Consider the following 6,792-nt stretch of genomic DNA (forward strand, 5'->3'; position numbering starts at 1 on the left):
GGGGTTTCTCCCCCCCCCCCCCCCCCCATTATTCTTAAGGGGATTTTTTATGTGCAAGGTTGATTTTGATAGCATGGGGCTGAATAATAAATGCATTTCCTCTAAGACCAATGTTATATATGTAAATATATGATACATATAGAAAAAACAGAGAAACAATATGTGTGTATGTGCAGTGCCTCTCTCTCTCTCTCTCCCTCTCCCCGTGTGTGTGTATATATATATGAGCTTGCACCAGAGAAGACTAAAATTACATGAACAGGTGGTACAGGACACACATATATATAGAAACAGGCAATGCTGATATTTAAATATAATATATAAATAACAATGCTCTATACACAACTAACTTTTTCGTACACTGTACTTTACCACCCTGTCCATTTTCTTAATGATGTTTGGAAACAAAAAGCCAGATGCATCATTTTACAAAGTACTAAACAAATGTCTATTTTCCAATGAGTAGTCATAAATCAAAAGTGTGTGAGCTCTGAAACGTGGTCACAATTGATTAAACTGCTGGATATTTTTGTAATATATTAAATTTGATTTCCTTGGAGAGCACTAGTAAATCATAATGAGTTGACACAATAAGGGGCTGTCCAAACTAGATTTTTTTCCCCCCTTAAAATCTTCCCCTGTTGATTCCATTAATATGTCTCCACCTCTGAGAGCAGTGGTCAGAAAGTGAGCATATATACCAGTGTCAGCATTTTTACTGCTGTGCAACTCTAGGTAATGCAGTGGTTACAAACCTCTGGTTGCTGTGACCTTCTGTCACTAGATCTGTGTACTGCTAGCAACAGTGTAGCTCCATCAGTGGTAACAACTATTTAATCACTTTAAAAAATCCATTTGCTTGTTCTCCCCCTTAGGCCTTGACCACTTTAGAGTTAAAACCATGCTAGTCATAACTTTATTTAAACATAGCTGCCACTGGCATAATTCATGCACAATTTTCCTGACTAGCATGGACAGGAATGATTTCTGTGTACTGTATGTTGTAATAAAACCATATATAAATGTCCTGCTGACTCCCAGGAGCATCAGGGTTTCATAAGTTCATAGATTCTAAGGCCAGAAAAGACCATTATATCATTTAACCTGACCTTTCATATAACATGTCATAGAATTTAATCCATTTACTCCTGAATTGAGTGAAATAACTTGCATCTTATCAGGGCATATCTTCTATGTAGAGGTTTTTAGCAAAAAATCCATGATTATTTTGGTCACAGCCAGCCTTACAAAAAAGTGTCCTTTTAAGATTAAACATGCTGAGTATGTCCAGATGAGTGTGGATGTGCAGTATGTGGTGCTACTGACCTGTCTGCGGCGCCACACCCCACACATACAAATGTTCCCCATACTGCTAGTTTGCAGCGTGGCAGGTTTTCTTGACACCAGGAGATCCCATAATTAAAAAACCCATACCAAAAAAAGTGGGGTGAAGCACATGGTGGCAGTGTTCACCACCCAAAGCCAGAGCCTGGCCAGCCAGCCTCCCAGCTACAGGAATGCCATGGCTGCAGCTTTGGGAGGCCTCTAGGACCCCAGGTGAGGTTGCTGGTGCCAGCAACAGTTGTTGGCCCCAGCTTCACCTACCCCACATGGGGTAACCTGCCATACACTGGAGCTTACGTGCCATGGACATTCCCCGGGGACAAGCAGCAGCGACATAACTTGTGCCGCTGCTACTTGTCCCCCAGGAAACACATTTCTGCTCATGGAGACATGCCCACTGGGTGTAATATATGTCTTTTTTGACCATCCTTTTGACCATCCTATAGTCAATACTTTGTGTAAACAATAATTTTTGCAAAGGTTTTGGTACATAAATATGTGAGTCACATATACATAACATTAAGTCTCCAATTTGCATACCCACACACATACACACACATAGACTATTTATTCAGGAAGTTTTAACAGCTCTATAAATACTGGCATTTACAATTATACAAAAGGCAGGTATATTATTTGTTTTGTCTTTGTCTAGAGAAGCGTTATGTGATTTGTCAAATCGCTCTAATAGAGTGTTACCATATTACAGAATGAGCTCTTGCCCCAGCCACATCTCACTTAATGGGCCTTTTCAAAGTATCTGCAATCATGCTCCCTGTTTTATTATTTCATATAAATATTTACAACATTTTCTGTAGTTCTGGTAGAGTTTCATCTAGGCAGATTTTGAAACAAGAGTGAGATCCTTGGCAAAATATTCATTTTGACTGTGCGTCCTTCCCAAGAAATTCATATTTCTGCCAGCCCTCCAAATCTTATTTCATTTGCTGAAGCAGTGGCTTGACATTTAAATCATATGGCTCTTCTAGGCTCTTTCAGATAGGAATTCCTACGTATCCTATAGAATTTATTGCCTACTTGTACCCCCAAATGTTTTTCTGGGAGGGATAACTTTTCCAGGCCTGGCAAATTTACACTTAGCATTTAGGTTTGGCATAATTTTTTTTAAAGCCAGGAAGTTTCCTGAACCCATAGGGAGCATCCAGATGAGCGTGCATGTGTGGTTTGTGGCATGTCAAAGCTGTTTGAGGTGCCACAAGCCACATGCAGCATGTGCACCTGTTCACCACACTGCACCAAAATATGATTCTGGGAGAGCCCAGTGTCAAAAACCCGCTGCCGCTTTAAAAAAAGTGTGGATTATGTGGCAGCAATGTGCGCCACCAGGAACAGGGCCGGGTTGGGCAGAGCCACACTCCAGCTCCCAGTCAGGCTCCAGTCTGCTGGACCAGTACCACTACTGCCCCAACAGCCCCAAGTAAGTCTGCTGGGAACAGAATAGTTGCTGGTCCCAGTGTTCCCTACCCCACTAGGGTCAATTTGCCGCATGTCAGAGCGTGCATGTAGGGGCATGCCCTGGGACAAAAAGCAGCTGCACAAATATGTGCCACTACTTTTTGTGCCATGGGAAATGCAGGCTCTTGCACATGCATGCTCATCTGGACATGCCTACAGATTCCTTTAGATACTAGCTTTAGGAAAATATTGAGGTGAGACAAAAAAAATGCCATCAATATCAGGTGTGTTTCTGCACGTTTTACTTGTGATGCATTCATTATTCTCTATCATCTGTGTGAAAGGCTCCCTGGCCAATATTAAAAATGAAGCAGACAATAGGCATGCCTGTTACTCTGTGTAATCCAATAGGAGAAATTTAGGCCCACTGATTTACACAGGTGATTTGAGGCTGGTATGAAAACCAGCTAACAGTAACTGGAAACCAAAAGCTATTTGGTTATAGTTTTGTACAAGACTTTTTTAAGGGGGAAGTTGCATGATCTTCTATCAAATGCTTTCTCTGCATTTAATGGATAAGAAACAAAGGTACTCTCTCTGATGTGGAACTATGGACGTAGATGGAGCCAGCAAACAGGGGCAGCAAACAGGGCAAGCAGTTTGCAGACAGCTTGCTGGGAACAAAATGAGGAAGGGGAAGAGAAGCCAGGCTCCAGGCACCAGATCCTGCCCAGGGGAGGTAAGTGGGCTTTGGCAGCACCTGCCCCTGCCCCCTTCCTCACCATGGCGAGTGTTGACCTGTCCTCCTCCACTCCTTCCCTCCTCCCTCCCCTCCCCTTCCACCACACTGGACTTACCAGCTGGAGGCAGCTTTTCACCCTACCAGCTGTGCTTCTCACTGCCTGAGTGCTGCACTGAGGCTGCGCACAGCACAAGCATTTATTGGCCAAATTATTGACCCCAATCGGGCTGATATCTGATACAGCCAGTTTTCTTTATATTGGTACTGATCTGATATACCCCACTTCAGGTAGTTGAAGGCTGCTGCAAAACTCCTCTCAGTCTTGTCTTCTTTAAACTAATAAGCGGTTCCCTCAGCCTCTCCTCATGAGATTCCTTTTGGCGAAATCCTCAAATATGCCTAGGTCACTAAATCCTAGCTCTACCCTCTAGTGTACCTACTACTCCCCTCAGCTTGGTGTCATCTGCAAACTTGCTGAGGATGCACTCCAGCTTGTAGATAGAGATATTAAACAAAACCAGCCCCAGTACTGACCCTTGGTGCACTCCACTTGGTACCAGCTGCCAACTAGATATTGAGCCATTGATTACTACCCTCTGAACCCAAAGATCCAGCCAGTTTTCTATGCACCTTACAATCCATTCATCAAGCCCGTACTTCCTTAGGTTGTTTGTGAGAATGTTGTGGGAGACTGTATCAAAAGCCTTGCTAAAATCAAGGTATACCGCATCCACTTATATCCTTACATGCACAGAGCCAGTCATCTCATCACAGAAGGCAATGAGGTTAGTCAGCCATGACTTGCCCTTGGTGAATTCATTCTGACTGTTCCTAATCACCTTCTTCTCTTCCAAGTGTTTAGAAATGGATATCTTGAGGATCTGCTCCACAATTTTTCAGGGACTGAAGTGAGGCTGACTGGTCTGTAGTTCCCTGGATCCCCCTTTTCCCTTTCTGAAATATGGGCACTATTTTTGACCTTTTCCAATCACCAGGGACCTCTTCTGATAGCCATGAGTTTTCACAGATAATGACCAATGGCTCTGCAATCACATCTGCTAACACCCTCAGCACCCTCATGTGTATCACATCTGGCCCCATGGATTTGTACACATCCAGCTTTTCTAAATATCCCCTAACCTGTTTTTTGCCACTGTTGGCTGCTCACCTCCTCCCCAAATTATGCTGCCAGGTGCAGTAGCCTGGGAGTTGACCTTGCCTGTGAAGACTGAGGTTGAAGACATTGAGCACTTCAGCCTTTTCCACATTCTCTGCTGCTAGGTTACCTCCCGCATTTAGGAAGGGACCCACACTTTCCCTGATCTTTCTCTTGTTACTGACATACTTGTAGAAACCCTTTTGTTACTCCTCACATCCCTTGCTAGCTGCAACTCCAATTATGCTTTGGCCTTCCTGACTTCATCCCTGCATGCCCAAGCAATAGTCTTGTACTCTTTCCTGGTTGTTTCTCCAAGTTTCCACTTCTTATAAGCTTCCTTTTTGTGACTTAGTTTACTGAGGAGTTAAGGCTCAGGGTCTCTCCTGGCAGTATCATTGGTGCCCACATAGAGTCACAGATTGTAAGGCTGGAAGGAGCCTCAGAAGATCATCAGGTCCAGCCCCCTGCACCAGGCAGAAAAGACACCTGGGGTCAGGCGACCTCAGCAAGGTGACTGTCCAGTCTCCTCTTGAAGATTTCCAGGGTAGGTGATTGCACCATCTCTGGAGGGAGATTATTTCACAGCTGGGACACTCTAACTGTGAAGTTTTTCCTAATGTTGAGCCTGAAATGTTCTTCCAGGAGTTTGTGGCCGTTACTCCTGGTTTTCCCCAACAGTTGTTCACCAAACAACTCCCCTGATGTACTCCCTTGATGTAGCGGTAAGCTGCTACCATGTCCCCTCTCAGCCTTCTCTTTTTCAGGCTAAAGAGTCCCAGGTCCCTCAGCCTCTCCTCATATGGCTTGCTGCGCAAATCTCTGATCATACAGGTGGCCCTTCTCTGGACTCCCTCAACCTTCCCACATCCTTGTTAAAGCTCAGTGCCCAGAAATGGATGCAATACTCCAGCTGGGGTCTCACCAGTGCTGAGTTGAGCGGAAGAATCACTTCCTTGGTTTTCCTGGAGATGCATCAATTGATGCATGCCAGAGTATTATGTGCCCTGCTGGCAACGGTGTTGCACTACCAGCTCATGTTCATACTCTGGTCTATTATTACCTCCATGTCCTTTTTGTTCATGGTGCTGATCAGTTTGGTGCTACCAAGCCTGTAGGTGTGCAGGGGGTTGTTTGTCCCCAGGTGGAGCCCTTTACATTTCTCAATGTTTTGAGAATTTCATCTGATTCCAACTCACCCAACTTGCTAGCCTGTCTAGATCCACCTCTATCTGTGGCCTAACTTCAAGCGTGACCACGCTTCCCCATAACTTGATGTCGTCTGCGAACTTGGCCAGTGAGCAATTTATCCCTACATCCAAATCACTGATAAAGATGTTGAAAAGTACTGGACTCCTGTGGGACACTACTGGCCAATTCTCACCAGGATGATGCAGATCCATGCATTTGGACTCTCTGGGTTCTACCCCTCAACCAGCTTCGTACCCACCTGTCTCACAGTTAAGCCCACAATCCTGCAATTTTCTCATGAGAATATCATGGGATACCAGATCAAAGGCTTTTTGGAAGTCAAGGTATACAATGTCAACCTCCTCTCTCTTACCCAGGTCGTGAGTTACCTGATCATAAAAGGAAATGAGGTTGGTAAGACAAGACCTGCTCACAACAAAGTCATACTGGCTGTCATTCAGAATCCTACCTTCTGCAAGCCAGTTGCACATAGACTCCTTAATGATTTTTTCCAGGATTTTCCCTAAGACAGAAGTTAGGCTAATTGACCTATAGTTACCCAGGTCCTCCCTTTCTTGAAGTTGGGCACAACATTGGCTCTCTTCCATTCCTCAGGGGCCTCTCTGGAGTGCCACAAGTTTCAGAAGTTTTTCTAGGGGCTCTGCAATGACTTCAGCCAGCTCCTTCAGCACTCTCAGATGGAGTCCATATGGTCCTGCTGAAATGTATGAGCAGCATGGGGTAATAGTTATAGGGGTCCAGATGAGTCTTGGTAATACCTCCGTGACATCTTGGATCTGGGCTCCAGGCAAACAGCAGACTTCCTGAGACAACAGGTCAGGTCGGCAGATGGATCCCTCCACCCCCCACAGAAGGGAGCATCCAACTACCACCATCCATTGCTTCTTTTAGGTGGTGGTCGTCTCGTTCGTTCCCACCTTGG

This window comes from Gavialis gangeticus, unplaced genomic scaffold, assembly GCF_001723915.1.
Source record: "Gavialis gangeticus isolate Ggan-Ray unplaced genomic scaffold, GavGan_comp1, whole genome shotgun sequence".
Lineage (NCBI taxonomy): Eukaryota > Metazoa > Chordata > Crocodylia > Gavialidae > Gavialis > Gavialis gangeticus.